A 13,552-nucleotide genomic window follows, 5' to 3' on the forward strand; every position below is an offset into this window, starting at 1 on the left:
AACCTGCCTTCAAAAGAAATGACGATTTTTTGCAATGCAATTGCAAAGGTCTGATCACTAATGCAATGCAATGCATTAGTGATCAGACCTTTGCAATTGCATTGTATTGCAAAAAAATTGTCATTTTTCATAATTTCATAATTCAAAGAAAAGCACTGCAGACAGGCCGGGGAGCCTTTACAAGGCTCCCGGCTGTCATGCCAACGTGACGTCGGCCCCGGAGCATGCTCCAGGTGCCGGTGATCACTGGCGCCAGAAGGGTTAATGCCCACGGTCGCTGTGGGCACCGATCGGAGGCATTAGCGCTGGATGTCTGCTGACACCAGCAGACACCAGGCGGCTATGGTGGCCGCCTGACTCCCGGGTGGCCGGCATGCTGGGTGTTTAACTATGCTGGCCACCCGGGAGTCAGGCGGCCGCCATAGCCGCCTGGTGTCTGCTGGTGTCAGCAGACATCCAGCGCTAAAGCCCACACACGCTCCCATAGAAATGAATGGAAGCGCCCGGCACGCCGATTAACCCCCCGCTTGCCGGCTACTTCCATTCATTTCTATTCACTACGTCTTATTTTCGGGGGAGCGCCTTATATTAGGCAGGGCAGCAAAATGTTTGCTATGCCTTACTTTCGGGGTACGTCCTATTTTCGGGGAAACACGGTATATATGTGACACACAAAACACAGACAAGACAGGCAACAACAAAGGGAGGTCAGCTAGCCAGGGTTCGGTTACTCATTTCTAGGTGGGAGAATGACTTGGGACACACTTTCTCTGAACCAGAAGTCGCACATATCCCTAACAAGTCACATGGTTTCTCCCTATGTGTAAGAGTTCAAGAAAATTCCTTTAAAATCATGACAAGATGGTACCATGCTGACTTGCAAAGGATGGGATTACGTACTAATGATATCTGTTGGAGATGCGAATCTTCTGGAGGTACACTGGGACACATGTTTTGGCACTGTAGTAAAATTAAGCAATTCTGGTCTCAGGTGGAGAATATCCTACGCAAAGTTGGCCTCCCTAATATTACACTGTCACCAACATCAGTACTGTTGGGATTACCTGAGAACTTTTGGGCCCCTTCTAAATGCAATTTAGCCACTTAATTAGTCCAAGAAGCCAAAATATTAATTCCTTTACATTGGCTGGAAAAGGACCTGCCTACAATTGAGGAATGGGTGTGCAATGTAGACAAATTAGCTAGATTGGAGAAGTTATACAGTTGGGAACTTCATAAACATCAAGTTTTTGTGGACCTTTGGCAACCCTGGTTTGCTTTCAGGAGACAGTATTCTTCCTGATTTTGTTCTATGTCCACTTAACTAATGTTCTCATACAGATTCCTTATATACATCTTTCATATAAAGCTATACCTCTGGACCTTCCCTTTTCCACCTCCCTATTTTCTTTTTCTTTTCTCCTGTTTTCCTCCTCCTGTTTTTGTTTTTATTTATGATGTTATCAGTTAATGTCGCGAGAATGCTGACTCACATTTCTGACCGACCGGTCATAAGCGCTGTATCTTGCAATTTACATTTCATGTAACCTAACTTAGCACCTTGTAGGTGCTTCCCCTATGTTTGATTATGTGTCATTGTTTTTGCATTTTTCAATAAAAAGAGAATTTGAAAGAAAGAAAGAATAAAAGAAAAATAACAGCAAGAGAAAACCAGCAAGCACGAGGCAATAACAGGCACCAGTGTGAATGTGAGCCAAGACTAAATAGGGGAGGATGAACTCGCCCTGGACCTGACAGGAAGGCAGGCTGTCAATCACAGGGCAACTAAACTGCACACGTCTCCTGCACTGCCGCATGCGAGCAGAGGGTGGCGCAGTGACCTGAACAGGCAGAGATGTTACAGTACCCCCCCCCCCCTTTTATGAGGGGCACCGGACCCTCACCAGATAAACCACTTCTAGAGGGATTCAGAATTTTCCCTGCCTTGTATTTTAAATCTGCTTGAACGACAGACACTTGAGGACCAGGCAAATGTTTTTTATTCACCTGGCTTTTCTGATACTGCTGGGGTTTAAGACTGGAGGGGCGTTCACAACTTTTAGTAGTTGAGACCTTCTCCTCACCCATACCTCCCAACTTTTGAAGAACCGAAAGAGGGACAAAATGTGTGGTGCGCGTAGCGCGCCGCTGCAAATTTAGCCCCGCCCACTTTTGTGTTGACTCTGCCCACTCATTAATTTTTCATGTGCCCGCACACAGTATAATCCTCCTACAGTCACCTGTAAATTATATGTCCCCCCTCTATCTCTCCCCCAGTTTCATATACACCCTTCATCTGCCCCCAGTTTCATGTCCCTCTTCCATCTCTGCCCCCAGATTCATGTCCCCCATCTCTGCCCTCAGATTCATGTCCTCTCCATCTCTGCCCCCAGATTCATGTTCCCCCATCTCTGCCCTCAGATTCATGTCCCCTCCATTTCTGCCCCCAGATTCATGTCCCCCATCTCTGCCCCCAGTTTCATGTCCACTCCATCTCTGCCCCCAGATTCGTGTCCCTCCATCTCTGCCCCCAGATTCATGTCCCCACATCTCTGCCCCCAGATTCATGTCCCTCCATCTCTGCCCCCAGATTCATGTCCCCCATCTCTGCCCCCAGATTCATGTCCTCTCCATCTCTGCCCCCAGTGTCATGCCGTCCTCTTCTTCATCTGCCCCCAGATTCACGTTCCACCTCCACATTAAACTTACCTTCTCCTCCGCTCCCTCGCCGCTCTCTGCCCGCCTCTCTCCCTGACACATGCGGCTGAAGCTGCTCGCGTGCTCGCTTCGCCGCTGTGTCTCTCTCTCGCTGACACATCGCGTCTACAAGCCAGGAGCCGGCGGCAGCAGTGAAGCGAGGAGCTGACACAGGTCAGCTCCTCGCTTCAGCCGCATGTGTCAGCGAGAGAGAGACGCAGCAGCGAAGCGAGCACGCGAGCAGCTTCAGCCGCATGTGTCAGGGAGAGAGGCGGGCAGCGGCGAAGCGAGGAGCTGACCTGTGTCAGCTCCTTGCTTCAGCCGCATATGTGTTCAACTCAGATCTGCGTCCTCTGGACGCAGATCTGAGTTGAAATCGGGACATACCTCCCTCCAACCGGGACCGCGGGACATGTCACCCAAATCGTGACTGTCCCGCGGAAATCGGGACGGTTGGGAGGTATGCTCACCTACACAATCTAAGGAGTGCAAAGCAATACAGTAAGATGATCACTGATCTCCCCACTTTACCAACTCTTTTTTACCCCAATCAAAAATAAGGTTATGGAGGTTCAACCAAGGGAGCCCCAAAATAACATCAAAAGTAAATTTTCCATAACAAAAAAGCTTATGACTTCAGTGTGTGTTGAGCCCACTTGCAAGGAGATTAAGGGGTTTTTAAAACTGACTTTACCCCTGGCCAGTGGAGTAAAATCCGCTCCAGTAACAGACAGAGGCGTGTCAAGTGGCAAAAGCTCAATGCCCAAAGATGCAACAACCGAATATTTAATAAAGTTTGCTGCAGACCCAGAGTCAACTAAGGCCTTTCCAGAAACAGATCTGTCCCCAGAGGAAAGAGACACAGATAACATCTTATTGTTATTTCCACCAAATACCTGGTTGCCTGAGTGGTTCTTCTGATTACCACTCAGGCACTGAAGTTTTTTCGCTGGTGTCAGGGGTCTGATTGAGCAGTCTCGGATGACATGACCAGAGGAACCACAGTACAGGCACAGGTTATTCCTGAGACGATGCTCTCGTCGTGTCTTGGCGTCCACAGCTCCCAGTTGCATGGGTTCCTCACCAGAAGTGACGGGAGGAAAGGTAAGTTTTTCAGGAGAGAGAGAGAGGAAGAGACAGAAAACTTGGAGGAAACAGGCCCTACTCTCTCTTTTAAATTTTCCCGGATCTTACAGTCAATACGGACCACCAAAGTCATGGCCTGTTCAAGAGTAGGGGGATCTGGGTGACTAACCCAGAGCTCCTTAACACAATCACACAAACCTGGTTTAAAGTGAGCCTTAAGAGCTGACTCAAACCAACCTGTAGTTACACTGCACTTACAGAACTCTGCGCAATACTCCTCTGCAGAGCATTTGCCCTGCCGCATGGTGAGGAGTTGAGATTCCGCAAGCGCAATGTGGTCTGGTTCAGCATAGATAGAGCCCAGGGACTTAAAAATTTTTTCAAAGTCAGACCACTCCTCAGCCTCAGGAGGGAGTTTAAGGGCCCAAGCTTGTGGATCCCCCTGTAGAAGAGATATTACTACTCCCACCATTTGGGCCTGGGATGCATGTGGATTCATCCGAAAATACAAGCGACAAGACTCCCTGAAAGTCTCAAATTTTTCATGGTCCCCTGAGAAACGATCCAGCAGTAAAATCTTGACCTTGACAGGTGCATAAACAGCTGGGGATGATGCAGCAGCCTCAGTAAGGGTCTGAACCTGTTTAGCTAGCTCAGCTACCAGGCCTGCCAATCCCTTCAACTTGGCTGCAAGGCCCTGAATAGGATCCATGCTGACCTGGGGGAAAGCAATGGTAGTGGGTTTTTGGGCCTGTTATTCTGTTAGGGAATTGCTTAGATGACAATTCCCCAGTTGCTGCTGGAAAACCCTGGAGGAAGGGGAACAAATGACAGTGAGCCCTAAGCTGAAGCCCCCCACTGTCCCTTCCTCTTGCCAGGCCCTATCCTATGTAATAGTCGGCAACTAGGAGACGATCCCTTCCTATATATGTGACACACAAAACGCAGACAAGACGAACAACAACAAAGGGAGGTCAGGTAGCCAGGGTTTGGTAACAGTCGAGCAATGCAGTGCCAAATCGAAGTCCAAAAGAATAGTCAATAGGGAAAGCCAGAGGTCAAGGATTAGAATACAAGTAAATAAACAGCAAGAGAAACCAGCAAGCACAAGACAATAACAGGCACCAGTGTGAATGTGAGCCAAGACTAAATAGGGGAGGATGAACCCGCCCTGGACCTGACAGGAAGGTAGGCTGTCAATCACAGGGTAAGACCAAATTTAACTACTTAATGGACAGAGGCAGACAAGGGCAGAAGACAGGTGTGGTGTAAATTCAATTACAGAACTAGAGCCATGTTCACACAGTGCAACCAAAAACTTTAAGTAAGGAACTAAACTGCACCCGTGACCTGAACAGGCAGAGATGTTACAGCGGTGTTTTCTTTTCTGCTGCATTTCTGTAGATGGAATAGCTCTGCGTTTGTGTAACATAAGGCCTTATATAATATGGTCCATCGGGCTCTATTGTTGTGGTCCTCCCACACATTGTTCTGGTCCTCAGAGCAGAACAACAGAGAGGACAACGCTAGTGTGAACCTAGCATAACATGGATTGTTTTACATACAATAACTTAGGCTTTGGTTTACAAACCATAATTTCCATACATTACAAAAACGCTTTTTTTTTTTTTTGTTACTTTTTTGATACTTCATGACCTGGTTCATCTGTTTATTTCATCCAGTGATGTCACTAAGCCAGCAATAACATAAACCCTTTCTTTTTAGATTAATTTGCAGTATACATTTTGTTGGATATAAGGATATATTTGCCTGCATCAGAATTTCAATCCCACCTTCCTATCACCATCACCAGAGCAGAGGCATCGGGTTGGCAATCATTCCCAAGCATTACGGGCATTTATCTGAACTCTTTTCTCCCAGTCTATATAATTTATCTAATGAATAATAAAATGTGTGTAAATGTTTTGATCCTTTTTGTTGTATTTATAAAGTGAAATGGCATTGTATTATAAATCCATTGCCACTGCTGAATATATTGGTTTCCTAGCAGGAGGACCCGCCTTCGCACGGGTATATTTCATTTTTTGTTTGTGTAGTGGCCCTATAAGAATTACCCAATTTTGCACTCATGTATTTTGTATGTCATTTGTGTGTGTGTCTCTGGCTGCGACTTCCCCTGCGTGTTGTTGGCATCAATGGTTTGTCTGCTCTGGCGTTTCGGTGTCCTTCCATCCTTCCCATTGGCAGACCCCCCCACCTTCTTTCTTTGTCCTGATACATTTAGTAAATAATGCAAATCTTGTAAAAAAAAAACAAAACAGAAAACGTACACATCTTATTTGCCTATATATTCAACCAGCAAAAAGGTATGTAATAATAAAGTGTAAACTCTAGAAATTGAATGATTTCTGCAGCACCATGCAGATAGTATTACTAACTGGCCATTGTTTCAGTTCTTTGAAGTTTAAATAGAATACACGTTTTGTCATAAAGCATACACCATCTTGAGCTGGTCCCTCAAACAATGAGTTACTGTACTCCATCGCATGCATAGACCCGATATCACAAAGAACCAATGGAAAATTTACATCACGAAAGTGCAGTGACCAAATCTGGAGCAATTGAACAATTATCTAACAATTTAACTACAGAACAGAGGAAACATTCTCAGCAATTTGTTGAATCCATGTCATGAGGAATTTAGGCAATTCTGAGTACCCAACAGTATCTGTAGCTAAATGAGACCTTTAGCTGTATACAGTATATGTGTATAAAGTACTAAAGCCGGGTCTGCGTCATCACGCCACCCATGCTGAGACGCAAACTTCTTACTGCCAGCAGAAGAGGTGGCAGCAGCGGGAACAGTGTGAGGTCAGTAAGTAAAATAACTTCTTTTTTTTGTTGTTTTATAATAGGTCGCTACCTGCTGGAGTATCTCCAGCAGGTAGCGGCCTATTTACCAACCTCCCCGGACCTGTTCACTGCTGCCCCTGCTTCCCCTTGTACTATAGCCAGTAGTGAATAGGCCCGGGCCCAGGCCGCAATTGTACTACTGCTATTATTATACTCAGGGTTCTTTTCAGACCCCCAAGTATAATAATTGGAGCCCCAGAGGAGGTGAGGGAACATAATAAACAGTGTTACTTACCTCTCTGGGATCCGATTCTAATCGTAGCAGGTTTCAGGCCTATATGGTAATGTCCCAAATCTCACGTGGTTTGGGATATTATCACTTAGGCTCAAATCCTGTGCTAGTAGTAATAGCCTGGTACTGCTAGCACAGGCTTTGGGCCTGTATGGTACTGCTAGCACAGGCTTTGGACCTATATGACAATATCCCAATTCAGGTGACGTCTGGGACATTATCATACAGGCCCAAAGCCTTTGTTATGTCAGTCCAGGTAGCTGCAACGGGGCTAAGGAATACCAGTAGGAAATCTCGCCCTGCACTACTCCCACTAGCTAACCCGGTCCCTGCCTCACGGGTGTAGGTCGGCTGTTCTCAGGCTAAACCTGACCCCGACAGCTCCTCTCTCACTGACACCGTAGGCCTAGAGGGAAGTGGGAGAAGGAATGCCCTATAAGATCTCTAGGGACTGGAGACTAAAGGGGGTCACCCCTAACGAACAAGTGAAGCTGCTACTGACAGGGACTGACAAGGGTGTGCGCTGACTAACAACACAAGCAGCACACAGGAAACATGTAGGAAAGAATTCCCCAAACCAATATGGGAAGGAACGGTACACTAGGAAACAAACACAGGGAAACTGAGTAGAAATCAAAGGATAAGGCAATTCACTCACACAGTCAATTATACACGGAGGGAGGATTGGTGAACACAGAAGGGAAAACACACAAACCAACTTGTTCACCCAAAACCTCCCAAAAACCAACCACGGAACTTCCTCTATCCAAGATAACCACCTACTCCTCCTGCTAAGGCCTAGCTCTGTAAAAGCGACACTCAGCACAGAACCATGGGAGGCATGGGTTTAAATACAGAGTAGAGACCACTCCTCCCAGGTGCAAATGGGAGGACAGACTAATTAACCAGGAAATCAAGCTGCCTACCAACAGTGCGTGCGAGCAAGTCAGAAGGTGTGCACCAATACCCACGACACAAAATACTCCTAACAGGATCCTCCCCTCAAGGAGAAGACTCCGGATTCTCTAGGAGCATCCTTCTTCGGGAACTCCTTGTGGAATTTCTCCACGAGTCTGGGGGCTGACATATCCGACTCCAGAACCCAAGAATTATCTTCAGGACCGTATCCCTTCCATGCCACCAGATACCGTAGCTTCCCCCGAACATATTTGCTATCCAGAACTCGGGATATCTCATACTCCCCGGACTCAGAAACTGGTGGAACTTTAACTGGAGACGTTCCCTTCTTGGCCTTCTTTAACAAGGAGACATGGAACACCCGGTTTATCTTCCACCTTTTAGGTAGTTGCAGCTGCGCCGCCACTTCATTTACCATCTTGATGATCTTAAAAGGACCCACAAACCTGGGACTCAGCTTCTTGCTAGGAACCTTCAACCTGATATTCTTGGTGGACAACCAAACCATCTCACCAGGGAAGAACTGCAACTCTCCTCTCTTCCTATCCGCCTGGACCTTAGCCTGGTGCGACGCCCGCACCAGATTCTCTCGGATACGGGACCATACCCCTTGCAGCTTTTTAGAAAATAGCTCCTCCTCCGGAACTGGGGACGAAATGGAAGAAAATACTCCGAAAACAGGATGTCTACCACCGGAGCAAAAAAAAGGTGTGGTACCTGTGGCGTTGGAATCATGGTTGTTTAAGGAAAATTCTGCCAGGGGAAGAAAGTCAGCCCAATTATTCTGATTCTCTCGAACAAAACACCTCAAAAACTGTTCCACATCCTGATTCTTCCTCTCTGTTTGCCCGTTAGACTCCGGGTGAAACCCGGAGGAAAACGACAGTGTAACTCCCAACCTGCTGCAAAAAGCCCGCCAGAATTTAGCCACAAATTGCGGACCCCTGTCCGAAACGATCTCCTCAGGAAGACCATGCAACCTTACAATTTCTTTAATAAATGACCCTGATAGTGTCTTGGCACATGGCAGCCTGGAAAACGGGATCAAATGGCACATTTTCGTGAAGCGGTCAACGACTACCCAAATGACCGTGAAACCCTTAGACACTGGAAGGCCCGTGATGAAATCCATAGACAGATGAGTCCAAGGTGCCTTAGGAGGTTCTAACGGATGTAGAAGACCGTGGGGACGGGTATGCGACGCCTTGGCTCTTGCACAGACCGAACAATTTTGAACAAACTGCAAGACATCCTTACTCCACCCTGGCCACCAAAAATTCCTAGACACCAATCTCATGGTCTCTGAAACCCCCGGGTGACCAGCAAGAACCGACTCGTGACACTCCCTCAGGAGACTTTGTCGGAGAGTAGTTGGGACAAACAGCTTGTTTCTAGGTATCTTGGAAGGTGCAGCGTGTTGCGCTTCGATCAAGGCTTTCTCCAATTTCGTGCCCAATACTGCTACCACCACTCCATCCCCAAGAATAGTGGCCGGCGCCTCTCGTTCCTCCTCAGTCGACATATACCGGGATAAAGCATCAGCCTTAACATTCTTTGAACCCGGCACATAAGTCACGGTAAAATGGAACCGCGCAAAAAATAGAGCCCATCTGGCCTGCCGTGCATTTAATCTCTTCGCCGACCCAAGATAAACCAAATTCTTGTGATCGGTAAATACCTGGACTGGCCTTCTGGCCCCCTCCAGGAAATGACGCCAATGTTCGAACGCTAGTTTTATTGCCAGTAGTTCTCTATCTCCGATGTCATAATTCCGTTCAGAGGCAGAGAATTTCTTAGAAAAGAAGGCACAGGGATGCGTACCCTCCTCGAACTCCTGAGAAAGTACTGCACCCACCCCCACCGAGGAGGCATCCACCTCCACTCGGAAGGCCAACCTCTCATCCGGCTGTCTCAAAATGGGAGCGGAGGAGAATCGCTTCTTCAATTCTTCAAACGCGGCTAGCGCCTCTGGCGACCACTTAGCACAGTCAGCCCCCTTCTTAGTCAAGTCCGAGATGGGTTTCACAACCTCAGAAAATCCCTTAATAAACTGGCGATAATAGTTCGAGAATCCCAAGAACCGTTGGACCGCCTTTAGGTTCTCAGGTCGCGGCCACTCCAAGACTGCCCTGACCTTCTCAGGATCCATCTCGAACCCCTTGTCCGATAGGATATAGCCAAGGAAACATAATTTATTGACCGCGAACACACATTTCTCCAGCTTAGCACTTAATTGGTTAACCCTCAGGAGATTTAAAACCTCTCTCACTCTCTCCCAATGAGTCTCCAAATCCGGGGTGTAAATGAGTATATCGTCCAGATAGACCACAACCCCCCTCCCTATGACGGCACTTAGTACATCATTAATAAAATTCTGAAAAAACGCGGGCGCATTGGTTAGACCGAAAGGCATCACCAGATTCTCAAAGTGTCCTAGGGGTGTGTTAAACGCTGTTTTCCACTCATCCCCCTTCTTGATTCTCAGCAAGTTATACGCCCCACGTAAATCTATTTTACTAAACCAGCGAGCTCCCGTAATCTGGCTGAAAAGATCCGAGATCAACGGGATGGGATAGGGATTCCGCCCCGTGATTTTATTAATCTCCCTAAAATCCAAACAAGGGCGCAACCCTCCATCTTTCTTCTTTACAAAGAAAAACCCCACTGCTACTGGGGACTTAGATGGGCGAATATGCCCCACCTCTAGACTCCCCTCAATATACTCTTTGAGCGCCTCCCTCTCCGGAATAGTGAGATTGTACAACCTTGTCTTGGGTAACACTGCATTAGGTATAAATTTAATCGAGCAATCATAGGTGCGATGTGGTGGTAATGTCTTGGCTGCCCTTTCCTCAAAGACCTCCCTGAACTCACATATTTCTTGAGGCAAATTGTCTATAGACAAAGACATCACGGATATGGGCAGACATCGACCATTACACCCATGCCCCCAAGAAACTACTGTCTCGGTCTCCCAGTTGATAATAGGGTTATGCTGCTTCAGCCAGGGCCACCCCAACACTACTTGTGCTGGTAATTTAGACAACAAGAACAAGTCAATCTCTTCCCTGTGGCCACCAACAATAAACTCCAGACCCTCCACCTGTTTGGAGATGACAGATTGCTGTAGAGGGGTCTTATCAATAGCCCACACCGGTATCTGAGACTTCAAGACCAAAGGACTCACCCTTAGTTGCTCGCAAAACTCTGAGTCAATAAGGTTGACTGCCGAACCACAATCAACCAAAATCCGGCACTTCTGCCCATTAACCCATCCATCAAGGGTCAACCCGGCAGTCTGAGTACAGGAAATATGCACACCTCCCTCCTTAGTAGGTTTTCTCCCCTTACTCTCAATAGACCTGGGGTTATTACCCTCCTTGGCGAACCATTCTCTGGAGGGGCACACCCTAGCTAAATGTCCCATTCCTCCACACACAAAACAGCGTACTGTGCGGGACCCTTCACTCTTGGGTCTAGCACTTCGCACAGTGGCCCCAATCTGCATGGGTTGGTCCCCCGGGTCCTCTCCAAAAACAGAGAATTGAGGAGGGCTAACCCCCCCAGGACTCTTGTCTCCACGCTCCCGGAGGCGCCGTCCAACTCTAATTGCCAGCTGCATGGCCTCATCTAGATCTCCCGGAACAGGGTGAGAAACTAGATGGTCTTTAACCTGGTCCGAGAGCCCTGTCTCAAACTGACTAAGTAGAGCGGGGTCATTCCAGTGTACTTCTGCTGCCCACCTACGAAACTCTGTGCAATATTTCTCTATAGCGTGATCCCCTTGCACCACACGTCGTAGGTTATACTCAGCCGTGCGTACCCTGTCTGGGTCGTCATACAGTAACCCCATTGTGGAGAAAAACGCCTCTACAGTTAGTAAGCAAGCTGAGTCGGCTGGTAACGAATGTGCCCAGATGAGGGGATCATCTCTCAATAAAGTAATAATAATCCCAACTCTCTGTACCTCAGAACCGGAGGAAAACGGCCGTAGCCGGAAATACAAAAGACAGTCCTTTTGAAATCGGAAAAAATCTGACCTCTTACCTCGGAAGGGTTCAGGTAAGCTGACTTTTGGCTCCAGAGGCCGACCCACAGGGGCGCTACTCACCTGCCTCTGTATGCCCTCCACCTGAGAGGCTGTGTGTTGAGCCAACTGCTGTACTTGAGATACGCCAGAAGCTTGGATGGCATCCATTCGTAGCTTGATCCCCTCCATCTCAGTGGAGATCTGCTGCACCGCCTGGTACAACTGTTTCAGGTCCGTCATAATGCAAACGAACCTTTCCTTTTTTTTTTTTTTTTTTTTTTACCGGCTGAGTGTACTGTTATGTCAGTCCAGGTAGCTGCAACGGGGCTAAGGAATACCAGTAGGAAATCTCGCCCTGCACTACTCCCACTAGCTAACCCGGTCCCTGCCTCACGGGTGTAGGTCGGCTGTTCTCAGGCTAAACCTGACCCCGACAGCTCCTCTCTCACTGACACCGTAGGCCTAGAGGGAAGTGGGAGAAGGAATGCCCTATAAGATCTCTAGGGACTGGAGACTAAAGGGGGTCACCCCTAACGAACAAGTGAAGCTGCTACTGACAGGGACTGACAAGGGTGTGCGCTGACTAACAACACAAGCAGCACACAGGAAACATGTAGGAAAGAATTCCCCAAACCAATATGGGAAGGAACCGTACACTAGGAAACAAACACAGGGAAACTGAGTAGAAATCAAAGGATAAGGCAATTCACTCACACAGTCAATTATACACGGAGGGAGGATTGGTGAACACAGAAGGGAAAACACACAAACCAACTTGTTCACCCAAACCTCCCAAAAACCAACCACGGAACTTCCTCTATCCAAGATAACCACCTACTCCTCCTGCTAAGGCCTAGCTCTGTAAAAGCGACACTCAGCACAGAACCATGGGAGGCATGGGTTTAAATACAGAGTAGAGACCACTCCTCCCAGGTGCAAATGGGAGGACAGACTAATTAACCAGGAAATCAAGCTGCCTACCAACAGTGCGTGCGAGCAAGTCAGAAGGTGTGCACCAATACCCACGACACAAAATACTCCTAACAGCCTTAACATCGGATCCCGGAGAGGTGAGTAAAACTGTTTATTATGTTCCCTCATCTCCCCTGGGGCTCTGATTGTTATATTGGAGAGTTGGGTGCGTGGATAAGTGAGGAGTCAAAATGTCTGTGTTTCAAACTTTACAGAGTCAAGTCACAGCTGGAAGAAGTGGTCATGGCAGTCCAAAGCGAAAAGATTGGAAATGTGGGAAGACGTCTCCTGTGAGTATTACTGCACAAAATATTACTGCATTGTATTTGTCATGTTATCGCTAGCACCCCCAACCCCCTGCTGTCTGAGGTGGGCAATCAAAAGATGATCACCACCACCACCACCCCCTGTCCCGGACTCAATACTGGCGGGGGGTGTCTTTTGATTGTCCACCTCAGGCAACAGATAGGCTAGGTTCACCACTGTCTCTGCTGTATGAAAATTATAACATACATACAGCGTTGGTATTGGCACCCCTGCAATTCTGTCAGATAATACTAATTTTCTTCCAGAAAATGATTTCAATCACATTCTTTGGTATTATTATCTTCATTTAATTTGTCTTCAATGGAAAACCACAAAAAGAATTGTCAAAAAACCAAATTGGATATAATTCCACAGCAAACATAAAAAAGGGGGTGGACAAAATTATTGGCACTGTTTGAAAAATCATGTGATGCTTC

General features: G+C 47.4%; 1 protein-coding gene across 1 annotated transcript in view; it reads right to left on the reverse strand.

Moving 5' to 3' along the window:
* Positions 1-13,552, reverse strand: part of PLAU (plasminogen activator, urokinase) — a 420,354-nt gene that overhangs the window by 92,439 nt on the left and 314,363 nt on the right. The window lies entirely within an intron of this gene.

The sequence above is a fragment of the Leptodactylus fuscus genome, chromosome 10 (assembly GCF_031893055.1).
Source record: "Leptodactylus fuscus isolate aLepFus1 chromosome 10, aLepFus1.hap2, whole genome shotgun sequence".
Classification (NCBI taxonomy): domain Eukaryota; kingdom Metazoa; phylum Chordata; class Amphibia; order Anura; family Leptodactylidae; genus Leptodactylus; species Leptodactylus fuscus.